Source organism: Lepisosteus oculatus, chromosome 15 (assembly GCF_040954835.1).
Source record: "Lepisosteus oculatus isolate fLepOcu1 chromosome 15, fLepOcu1.hap2, whole genome shotgun sequence".
NCBI classification, from domain to species: domain Eukaryota; kingdom Metazoa; phylum Chordata; class Actinopteri; order Semionotiformes; family Lepisosteidae; genus Lepisosteus; species Lepisosteus oculatus.
In genome coordinates, this window is record NC_090710.1 from 32,975,147 (window position 1) to 32,987,766 (window position 12,620).

Consider the following 12,620-nt stretch of genomic DNA (forward strand, 5'->3'; position numbering starts at 1 on the left):
GAAAAGTAAAGTATAACAGGAGCACTAAGAGAAGAAATAAAGTCTTAACTTGTTAATGGAAAGCAAAGAGGTTCACAGTCTTTTCATAAAAAGCAAATTTGTGTTTCATAGCATGAATACACATACTGTACAGTACATACACATACAGTGTAAGATATTCATCTAAACATTAAGATTATACACATGATTATATCTTGTGTGTATAATAAGGAATTATTATATATTATATAAATAAATAATATGGAATTATTATATATTGTTACAGTATATGTATACCTTTAGATTTACCTGCAAGTCTACAAATGTGTTTCCATGGAGACAGTCATGCTCCTATTCTTCAGGTAGAAAGGTGTGTATCGTCATTTGTATGGTGCCCTCTGCTGGAATGCAACATTTACAAGACAAGACTTGAAAGAGGAAAACTGGAAATGGTTTATCCATTTTGAACCCATCACCTACATTGCCTTGCTAACAAAAACAATGTATTGGTGGTTTGTAGGTAGAGTTTAAAAAAATTTCTATTAAAATGCAAATTTTCCATTGCATTTAAATAAGTATTTTGTATTTTAAAAACAAGTAAATCAAAATTTCTACATGCTTTTCTATTTCTAAACAGAAATAACTAATTGCTGGCATTGTATTATTAACTGTAATATGTGTTTCAATATGTAAAATTGTCCTTTTCCACTACTGTTTGAAATCAACATCTGACCAGAACCCTCTTGAATCCTAATGTTTGAAATGGAAATCTCATCCTCATCTTTAGAAACAACCGCATCCTTAATCAGTGCTTAGCATAGCAGGTGAATATGCCACCATTAAATCAAATATTCCCCTCCATTTAACAAAATAAGAAAGAATCTAAAACACATAGGCTTATGTTCTTTGCTCTGGACATATACTTTAAGTGAACGTTTGTAGGCCCAAATCACTGTTAACTTACAATTGTTATAGCTTTGTGCAAGGTGCTTCATTTAGATTGCTCCGGTAAAAAAGTCTCACTCTATGAATATGTGCAAATGTAAGTTGCTTTGGATAAACGTTTTCACCAGATATTGAGCTCCATACCTATTGTCTGACTATTTAATCAACATATTTCAGTTTCATACATTTTCCTTATTGGTTTTTGCTTACATTTGTCGTAACTAATCTTACCCTTTAAGGTTTTCAGTTTGAGTATTCAGGATGTGAAATACATATTAAGCTGCACCAAGAATCACATCATACTCCTTGAGTTCCAGCAGCAACTTTACAAGGCAATTACTAAAATCTGATCTGAATGTTGCAGAGGCATAAAATGAAACAAAACCCCTGAAATATAAGCTTTCAGAGATGCCAGTGCCAGTAGTCCTCGTTTATTACCCCTTGACCCTGATATTGGAATTTGAAAATCCCTTTACAGTGCAATTAAAGCCCTCTTTGTTGTGTTGTCTGGAGGAGGAGTCTATGACACAATAACATTTATTAGCAAATCCTAGTGTCTCAAAAGAAACTCCTGCAACATCTGTTTCATTCTTCCTTCATAGCAATTATTAACTACATCTGGGAGAATCTGTTTTCCAAGACAACATAGAAATATTAACTCATTCAAGTCAGAAATTAAATACATTTTTAGAGGGAAAAAAATGATGCCTTGAATTCCAAACATCTATATCCTAACCATTTCATCCAGTTCAGGTTATCTTGGCAGGCAATGGGCACAAGGCAAGATACAAGCTGGATGGGATGCCAGTCCCTCCCAGAGCACACACAGATATCCACACCCATGTGTCTTTGGATTGTGGGGGGAGACTGGAGCACTCAGTGAACACGGGGAATACATCCCAGCTCCAGGCAGATAGCACCCCAGGTCTGGGGATGAACCCAGGGCCCCAGCACTGCAAGGCAGCAGTGCTGACCAGAGTGCCACTGTGCAGACTCATACCTGGAATTAATTAGCATAAATATACATAGCAGCTGCTGGGCAAGAAGTACCATAATACTGATAGAAGTTCAATGCTTAACTTTGATCTTTAACATCGTACTGTACCACCATCAGCAGAGGAAGACCTTTCTCTTCCCATGTGGAGTCTCTGCTGTTGAAACACTGTACTTACCATGCAGTCAAAAACATCAGACCACAAAATTACCTCCTAGCGAGGGAGAGAAAAAAGTCTCAACTGAATTTCATAAAATAGTTCTATGGATAGAGTTACAGTAGACTTACAGTACAAACAAAATGTTGTGCCCTTAAAATAACAGTGTTTAGAGAATCTTCACTGAGGGGAAGCAGTATAGGGCTCAGTAGCACAGCACAGACGTCTCAATAGTGACCTCCAAACGTGCTCTTTTACAATGTATCGTGGAACAGTTGTCCACCAAGTACATCCTGAATGCATCTGTGACAAGAGAGGTGGGAATCCCATCTCCATCCGGAATAGCTGGTGTGAATATTGAGGACACTCTACCAGCTACATCAGGAAGAGAGGTATTGAGACAGATACTAAGTGAAATCCATGTATAAAGAGTGTTTTTTCCTGTTTATTACATCTTACTGTTTCAAACTTTTCAATCAGCTTTTACTTTTCTTATAAAATAAAATGTTTTTTGCTTGCTTGGAACTGGTTATTTTTTCTTCAGTTTTTTTTGTTTTTTGTTGTTTGCTCTGGAGCAAAGCTAGCTAAACAACAGTTCAGTCTAGATATACATCTGAAAGAATACACATTTAATTAAATTATCACGTTGGGATTTCTTAAGCTTAAGGCTTTTGCAAGTCAACTTTCATAGATTGCATTTTCAGATAATCTGTATAGTACAGCCTCTTTCTAGACTGTCACACAATTGGTTTTTTAAAGTATATATGTAGTCTCTCTTGTTTTGCAACCTATCATATCAGATGCAATGAAAACCCCTTCTAGTTCAGTGAATGAATCACTCATTCCAGAGAGGAAAAGATAACTATGTGTCCATAGGCTGCCACCGCAGGACAAGACGTGTACTGAGGCTTTTGTTGAGATCTTTGTGTCCAACTGCATCAAGATTTGTCCAGAGATTGATCTAGGAATTTTCTACCCTAAAGGAAAATGGCAGGGCTATGGAGCTCAAGGGCACCTGGGAGCTCACTGCCACATGCAGAAGGGAAGCTGTGACAGTGGGGGACCCGGTCAGAGCTGCTGACAGTACAGTGCACGTGACGCAGGGGGAGTCTGGAGTCTGCATGTGTCGCTGTGTTGCCTGCCTGTGCAGGTTCCAGACCTCCCTGGGTGAGAAGACAGGCTCCTGACCAGACCCAGGGTGGATCCAGCTGTCACTGTCCCTGTCAGAACAAGTGGTGTGAGGAAGGGTAGACTGACGCTTCTGCAAGACAAATCGAAGGATTTGGTTTGTACACATTGGAGCAGAACATGTGTGCTGGTCTTCTCAGGAATCTTGCAGGAGCCACATCACTTGGCCTTGGGGTGGCAAGATGTCAATTTAACACACAGAGAAGAGGAGTTTTGATTTAAGGGGTTTTCAGGGACCTTTTGGAACAATTGTGACATATGCGAAAAGGACCATATCAAGGAAACATACAGACTGTAGTTAAAGAAGTTAAAAACACAAGAAACAAGTTACATGTGGGAGGAGATTAATTCCATCCTGCTCATTTTGCTGCTTGTAGCTAATTGATCTAGCCTTTCCAGAGTATCAGCTTCAAGAACAGGACTTCCTCTTCCAAACAACCACAATCCTCAGCATAACAGGTGTGTCCCGTTACATCTCTGAATGTATTTCCTTGTTTATTACCTTCGGTTCTGAAGAAGTACGGTGGGCTTGACTCTCTCAGTGCACTCACGGATTTATGAATACTGTATGTGAACAGGTTGTCTGAAAGTTTTCTCAGTCTTTTTTTCTGTGAAAACTAATAAAAAAGATTGTGTTCTTTTTTGTTAGAGTACCACACTCTTTTTTTTCCTCCTTAGTAGCGACACAGTAGTGATCTCAGGTGAGAGGCCGGGTAATTGGGACAGAAAATTCTTTACTTCCACAGGCACCTCAAATTAAAGTATTTCACCCCTATGAGGCCCTCAACACCCTGGAAGAAAACTTTATAGACTATCACTTTACAGATGATCTTCATAGATGATGTTTCCTTATAATCATTATTTTCATAGACATAATTTTAATACTGTATTAAGTTAGTTTCCTGGTCTATTATTATTTGGTTCTGTTTTTGTTGTTTTGCATTGTACAAACAATTTTCCTGTCAATGGGTATTATGGTACCCTGTTGTCGGTACCTGCTGAAAAAATGTTGTTAATGGCATATGGATAACATTTCTCATTTCTTTAAGAACAAATTAGAAAATAACAACAGTCTCTGGAATTTATCTTAAATGCTTTATAAAACTTCTACCTCTTCTATGCTGATTTTGTTTATTGTAGAACTTCTCTCAGCATTTCACATGTTGTAGATTTCTTCACTCATTCATTAGTGAATATTAATTCAATTCATCACAATTCTCTTTCATGGACTAAAGGTTACTCATTATTATCTCTGAGTCCATTTACATCATGCTTACGGTTCTATAGCTCTTGTAATGCTGAAAAAGAAAACAAATAATCTGTATATCTGATGTATAACAATTGCAATATTCATCTCTTTTACTACATGTTTCAGCAATTCTTTATATCCTTTCTCTTTAATCAGATCCTGTTCTTTTCAAGTGTTTTATATTGTGCTTTTCTTTCTCCTCATGTTTTTTTTGGTGATTTTTCAGACCACTTGGACTGCTGCCCTCTTCACTTCGATCTACACACACAAAGAATGAATTTGGTTCCACAAGCAGATTTTCTTTCAACTTTGGCCATCCGTGTCTATCATATACAGTATGCTTCATATCCATCCTATCCCATTATACTGCTCTTACACTGTATCATTATTTAATAATCAACTTTCCTAAAAATATTTTGTTTTGTGTTGTATCTGTACAGTTTCATGTTATACACTGTTCCCTGTTTTGTTCTCTCTTGGTTCTCTGATGAACTGAGAAAGAGAGCTGTTAGCCATGTCCACCATTTCAGCGTCAGATGCTGACATCATTTTTTGTTTTTCCAAATCTGTTAACAATAAAGTCTCCCTTGATAACTACTTTTACAGTACATATACAATGACTTCTTTGACTTCATTAAATTAGTCTGCATTATACTTGTAGTGTCTAGTGTAGTAGTCTGTAGTGGTCTCTTTTTTATTCTGTAGGTCTGACCCATATTGGAATATTTAAACCTATGGAACTGGGAAGCAAAGAGTTTACAAAGTGCCGAAGCTGGAGCGATGAAGAAAGTCCATGACAACACAAACGTAAACTTAATGCATCAAGTAAGCCTGAAAAGACTCTAGGTTTCTTAATTAGCAGGTTACTATGACATTAAAGGAATAGTTTTAAAAATAAACATGGTTAGAGGAGAATGACAGGAATAAATATCTAATTTATAGGTATATGGGTTCATAGAACGTTTGGTGGATTTGGTCTACAATATACAGTATATCAAAAACTACCTGCAAGCTGGAGCTGAAGATACCTAGTGCTATTCAGAGTCTACAGTGTACAGGTTAAATCTGAAAATAAACAGATTAAAGACTTTAAAATAGGTAAAATATATGGACCACTTTATGCAGACATGGGAACAGGTATTTTACTGAACAATGAGATCAGGAAGACACTTGACCAAAGTAACATTGTATTAATGGGGGATTTCAAGTTCCCGTGCATTACCTGAGATATTGCCAATGGGAAATGGAGAAACAGAAACTGAAAGGAATAATGATTCCTTCTCAAAGGAATCATTAAAGACACCCACTGGGGGAAATGTTCTTGTCACGAATGACCCACTGAGCAAACGGGAAGATGAACCCTATGCGGTACCTTAGGGGGTCTAGAGATGAGGGTGAAGTTCCCGGAGGGAATGAGGGCTAGGCGAGAGGCGAGGTCCGAGTCGAGTTCTGAGGTTAGTAACTAAAGGTAGGCGAGTAGGTTTCCAATCCAGAAGAGGGTACGGCAGAAGGCGTAGTCAAAAGGCAGCTCCGTGATTCAAAAGGTGTAGGTCAACGAGAAGGCTTCCAGTCCAAAAGGGCAAGACAGTAGACACAGTCAGAGGAAGGTTCCGAGGTTCATTACGAAGAGAGAGTAGGATACAGAAACAAAGGCAAGGTAGGAGCTCCGAAGAACGACCAATACTGGGCGAAGGGCAGAGGGTTCTGGAGGGTTTAAGTATTGTGCTCTGATTGATGAAGTGTCACAGCTGGCTGATTGACAGGAGAGGTGTTGTTTGGCAGAAGTGCTCAGGGCTGGAGTGCGATTAGCGCAAGGGCGCTTCCGTGTGAGAATGTGGTGAAATGAGGGCGTGACAGCTCTTATGTACAAGGTCTTTTCAAATATTTGAAATAATGGAAACTGTAACCATAATCAGGCAAACTTTGAATACAGTTTATACTACATATATTGACAACAGCTTTAACACCCTGTAGCCTGATTGCATCAGATCTGTGAAGATAAGCCATGCTGGGCCTGGTCAGTAGGGAATCAGGTTGTCTCTGCAAGTGGTTTTGGTGGACCAATAGGTGGCGCTCTTCCCCCTGGACCAGAGTTCCTATGCCCATCTCGCAGTATGAAGACTAAGGACACTACCCTATATGAGGTACTGTCCTTTGAATGAGCCATTTAAAAGAGGTCCCGAATGCCTGGTTATTAACGAACATCCTCATGGAACATTCCTGACAGGTGGGGTTTTCATCCCAAAGCCTGGGTTGTGGAACTGCATATGTCTGATAATTGTAGTACAAAACCAGGTGGGAGCTGGATGTCAGTGGTCCATGAACTGGGACATCGTCTATTTGTGAAGCACTGTGGGATATTAGTTACAAATACTGCTATTATTATACTTCTAGTACAGTCTAAGTGTGACTCTAAAATCAGGTCTACAAGTTTGGAAAAGCAGAGCATAAAAGTAAAAACAGTTGAGTGGTGACAGATGGATAGAGAGTCAAAATTAGATGGTTATATACCATATATAAAGAAAATCTCAGTTATCTTAAAAACATTCATCCTTAAACTAGTGCAGCTCAGAGGAAGTAGACAGAGGCTTACTGTATATGACGTAATGTTAAAATTAAGAAGAAGAAGAAGAGACAAGAGAGTGCTATGCAGATTGCGTAAAGGGGCCCAGAATTACAAGGAATACATAAAAAGAACAGCAAACTACAGATAAAAAAAAGAAATTAGAATCCCTTTAGGAAATTACAGCAGGGGCAAAAATAATTTATTTTTTTAATAATGTCACAAAAAACAATAGCAAACGTTAAAGTAAACTGTTTGCAGGATAAAATGGGATCAATTATTGTAGTTAAAAATGCTAAAGTACATATGCTAAAAGAATAGCCCATGCAGGTTTCTACAAAATGTCAGGAACATGTCCCTTTTAAATAGAAGAAGCTACATGAGTAGCATAACTGACAATGAGGTATTATAAGGACTGGGGCAGCTTAAAATTAATCACCAGGCCAGATGGTATTTTCCCAGTTGTACATAAGGAAATGATGGATGTTATTCATGGACATTTAACCAGGATATTTCAGCTGTCATGAAGGATTGGGACAGTACCCACAGATTGAAGCACTGCAAATGTATTATTAATTTTAAAAATGTGGAAAAAACTAAATTAGGACATTATAGGCCAATCAGTAATGATATTGTGAGCTAAACAAAAAAGGTAACACCTTTTTTGTTTTCTTTCTTCTTTTTTTCAGCATGGAATAAACCTATTACTTGTTCCTAAACAAGAAAGATATTTATGAAATAAAGGCATTTTAAGAGACAGGCAAAATGTATTTAGGAAAGAAAAATCTTGTTTAACCTACTTGCTGTATTTCTTTCATAAAGCCACAAGGATGGTGATGTCTCAAGCATGTGACACAATACTGTATATTTAGATTTCCAGTAAGCTTTCAGTAACATTCCTCTTAAAAGGTTTAGTCTCAAGCTAAAAGCAATAGGAACCCAATGGTAATGTTTCACTGGAAACTGGTTAATGAATGTTAAAGAGCCTAACCTCCGATTTGGTCTATATAAACCATGGCGTCCCTATGGTACTTGGAACCATTTTATGCTCTTCCTTCTCCATATCAATGATTTAGATTCTGAAACAGCACACTAGTTAAATTTGCAGATGCTTCAGAAATAGAGAGCGTAGCAAACAGAAAAAAAATGTCAAAGGAATTGCAAAAAGCCTTAGATAAAATTGTTAAATGGGCACTTGGCAAATGAACATGGATTTGTAAATTTAGCTGTAAACTGGTCCATGCAAGAAAGAGGAACATGCACTCTACTGATCACACAGGCGATTCTGGGCCACAGGAATCTACAGAACACGTGACAGGGAACTGGGTGCTTATGTAGATTCTGCTATACTGTAGCTTCATCAAGACAACAGGGGGAAGCTTAAAAAGACCAGACAGAATGCTTAGATTTATAGAAAAAAGTGTGGCATTTAAATCAGGGGACATTACGATTAAGCTATACAATGCAGTTGAAACATGTCATTTAGAATATTGTGTTCAGCTTTGGTCATCATACAAAACTAAAATTATAACCTTAGAAATAATTCAAAGAAGAGCTGGTCTGAGGGACTGTCATATACTGCATGGAAAGGTTCAGACACATGAATCTCTTCTGGCTGATCATTTAGAGGAGAAACTAGACCCCTTGAAGTACCTCCTGAAACAGTTGAAATAGCCACTGGGTGACTGTGGAAAGCAGTATTATAGTACTATATGTGTTCTGAGAAACGTCCAGAGAGGGTTAGGGGGTCTCTCAGATATTTAAGCAATTAGTGGTGATTCTACCCATTCAATGGAAGATAGTTCTGTCTTTAGGAGCAGAAAATATTTTTAGTGAATATAATTTAGTAAATATCTCACTGTACACGATTTCTGGGGTTCTGTCTGATGTTCTTTGCCTGGATGTAGCAGTAATACAACAGACCAGTATTTCTGATCACATCTGCATAATGTGTGACCATGATTTTAATGACAGTGGCACTACAAAGTAAATATAACAGTCCTGTTTTGCAGGTATAGTTCTACTCTAAGTACAGTTCCAGAGGCAACATCGCTTTATTTGACGTCTTGGGATTTGTATTTTAAATGAGTTATCATACAATTTGGAATCAAGAGCATATTTACATTGCGCATTTTAAGAATAAGAAATGCAATAATAGAATTGTCTAAAGAAGTGACTTTCATGCTATATCAATTTTCTGTTACAATTGTTATTCTATTATATTTACTGTACATTGTGTTAACCAACAAAGATATAAAAATGCTGGTGAATGCTTTAAAATGCTTTAAAATACTGTATATGACTTTGAACATCATTTGATCATAGAAAATTTTATTAGGTATGTTTTACTTTTTGTTTCTAAGACAGCAATGTTGTCCCACATGCAACTGATCATTTAAGAAAGAAATTTAAAACAACAATTAAAATTAAATAAACTGTGAGTATGTTACTCTATAGTGCTGTCAAAAAGTTAATTTAGCATTGATGCAGTTTAGTGGCAAGTGCAGGACAGCACAAAAAACCTTTGGTCAAATCCAAATGATTTTGAAATATGGGTTTTGGTTTTGAAATATACATTTGAATGAATTTGTCTTTTTCCAGAAGTCCTCTGCTCTTCTGTTAACATCTGAATTTTAAATGCACACTGGTTATCTTGAACTTTTGACTTAATCAAAAATCAGTTCTTAATTTCTAAGTACTGTACATTTAAAATGGGAATCTAACAGACTTTTGAAAATCTCGACATAAAGGTTCACAAAGTTTCTGAAATGATTACAAACTGCTCAGTGAACTAGAAATAATTAACTTAACCTAGACCCTAAAAATTAAATGCGTGTTGATTTATTTAGATTTTGACCTGAAAGGTCCCATCACACCTTTTTTTTGCAACACACACAACATACCTTGCAAGGAGTTAACTTGTCTTTTATTCAGCCAGCAGCTGTATCTTGAGGATAAACAGGAGATGTCTTCCCTTAATGACCCTGCTGGCAAAAGATTTATTACGTGTGACTAAAGCTCTTTATAGGTGGAGACACAGTTTTAAGGTAGTTTTTAGAGGTTTAAACTAGACAGATCTGCAGATTTGCATACCCAGGTGAAACTTGTTTAGGCGGAACATACATAATATTTACCGACAGTCCAAATAAAGTTGTCTAAACAGTTCCACTCTGATACCTGGATAGAAGCCAGACAATAATTATTTGTAAGATAATTGGAGTTTAACGTTTATAAAATTAGAATGCAAGAAAGAGTCCACTATACTAGAATTTTTCTGTTTCTTTCTTGGACTACCTTTAAATTATTAATTTCAACCATTAATTAAAACAAATGGAGTTAAATCCTGCTCTTGTAAATAGATTCAATTTTTTAGAAAATGTTTGTTTTCATGGCTAAATATCTACTAGTTTTTTATATTTTTCTTGCCAAATATCATGAAGCTCTTTCAGTTAAACATACATGAATGTAATAAGCACTATGGAACTCATTTATATGGATTATGAACTTAAGGTCACAAAACAAGGTTAAAGCTCCAAAATGTATACAACATTTTAATAGATGATATTTTTATATAGTGGTACATTAATATGTCTACAATCAACAGTCTGAGGAATTTTATTAAAATTGAATAAAACAGACGCTGAATTTTATACAATGTATTCCATGTAAATAAAAATGAACAATCAATTATTAATGAAAAACAGCTCGTTTATTTAAAATATAATCATAATAAAGAGACAGGATATGAAATTTAGACAAAATAATTTAAGAAAGCTATTTAAAACATATGTTTAGTTTTGAATGCTTATCCACTGTAAATCTTGTGAGATTCCTGTTTTGTAAACTCTCTAGATTTACAGTAAACAGCAGTGCCTTGTTGTGGCTACAGTGCACAGCTTGGTTCAAATGAAACCCAGCTACTTTTTGTAAGCATCACTGAAATAAGACTGAAATTCAGCACTGGTCAGAAATTATATTTATTGTACTGTAATAATAATACAAATGGTAAAAAAAGATCAAAAACTATTTTTATTAAGGACTTTGCCTACATCAGCAGAGATCAAATAAACTCCCTGTTTTGTTCTTCGAGATATGAGGAGCAAAAGTGAGAATTCCCATTGAATCATGTAATAAATTGGATGAGACTTAAAGGACCTTGCACTGCCTCTTAAAGATAATGTTTTTAAACTCAAAAGCATCCTCAAAAATGATGAGTGGGTGAATGGATTAAGTGCTTCAGCCAGTTTTTGTGTGTGTTTTTCTGTGTGTGCAGTTCTCTCCAGAAAACACCTTTCAAGGTTGTGTGGTTTTTAAGAACGGGCAGAGGCCCCTAGGGTTGATTGGGTATATTTCTATCTTATTTAGAATTGGCTAGTTCACGATGCTAGGAAGCAGAACCATGTAATGAGACTTCTTATTCTGCCTCGTGAACATCTTGTCGAGCTACAGTAAGTAGCCATGGAAGTGCCTCAGAATTTGAAACAGGCTAGCGCCGCTGTCTAACGTGCAGTGTTCAGATCGTGTGCTGCTGTTTTCTGTTCCACTGATGGCTGAACCTGTTAGCAGATAGCAGCCTCTGATGACCCTGTAAAACCACTCACCTGGTAAAACAGTGCAAGTCAAGATAGAGGACAAAAAATACTTTCTTTGAACAAAGCCTGTCCATTCAAAATTGGTTGAAAGAGTAAATGGCATCTGCTGTTGTTTTGATTTCTTTCTTGGGAGCCACAATATCAGCATCAGTAGCATTGCCTGTTCCAGATCCTCACAACCTATTGTGTATGTACAGAAGGTGTAGTTTCCACTTGTGTTCTCTGGTCATGTTTTACTGTTGATTCCAAAGACTTCCACTGACTTGCTTTCGATTTATTTCGAATACTTGAAACAGGTCGTCTTAATCATTCTCGGACTAAAAAGATTTGGTTCCTTTGGCTAGACAGAGGAGGATATTTCTCTAAGCCCAGCAAAGCATCTGGTTGCTTTTCTATGAACACAGTACTGTGATGAGGTTTTACATTGTACAGTTTTAATCCATGGAATAAATCCGTTGATTTAAATTCTAAACTTTAGTCATATAATTGTACACCTACATTATATTAAACATGGCACTGAAATCATTCATGAGGCCAGGCTAATCACACTCCACACTTTATATAAGGACAAACTTCAGATAAGGACATCCTGGTTCCTGTGTACTCTAGTCTGGAGGTGTTTTTATATACTTTCTTGACAGTGTTCACCTAATGTGAACTGAAAGTTATTTACACACTAACACTAAAAGGAAGCATGGTGCTAAATGCTTACTAAACAAAGTAATTAGCAACGGAATAATAAATTTTAAATCTTAAAAACAACAAGCTCTCAAACAAATTTAGTTATACCCTGGACAGTGTTCTTGGTCTGGATTGCTGGATCATATCATGTGTTTTACAGTATATCATATATCTATCATATCATATGTCTAACCCTAACCCTAAAGTTCTGCAAAAATGGATGAACATCAAATAAAAAACACGACACCTTCATGATCATAGATAAGATTAGA

At 36.6% G+C, this 12,620-nt stretch overlaps 1 long non-coding RNA gene across 1 annotated transcript; it reads right to left on the reverse strand.

Annotated features, from left to right (window-relative positions):
• Positions 1–2,500: 2,500 nt before the first annotated feature.
• Positions 2,501–10,090, reverse strand: LOC107079534 (uncharacterized). Its single transcript, XR_011181636.1, has 2 exons — positions 9,979–10,090; positions 2,501–3,336 (listed from the first exon to the last, which is right to left on the reverse strand). It is a non-coding gene; the product is annotated as an uncharacterized lncRNA (long non-coding RNA).
• Between the last annotated feature and the right edge of the window lie 2,530 nt (positions 10,091–12,620).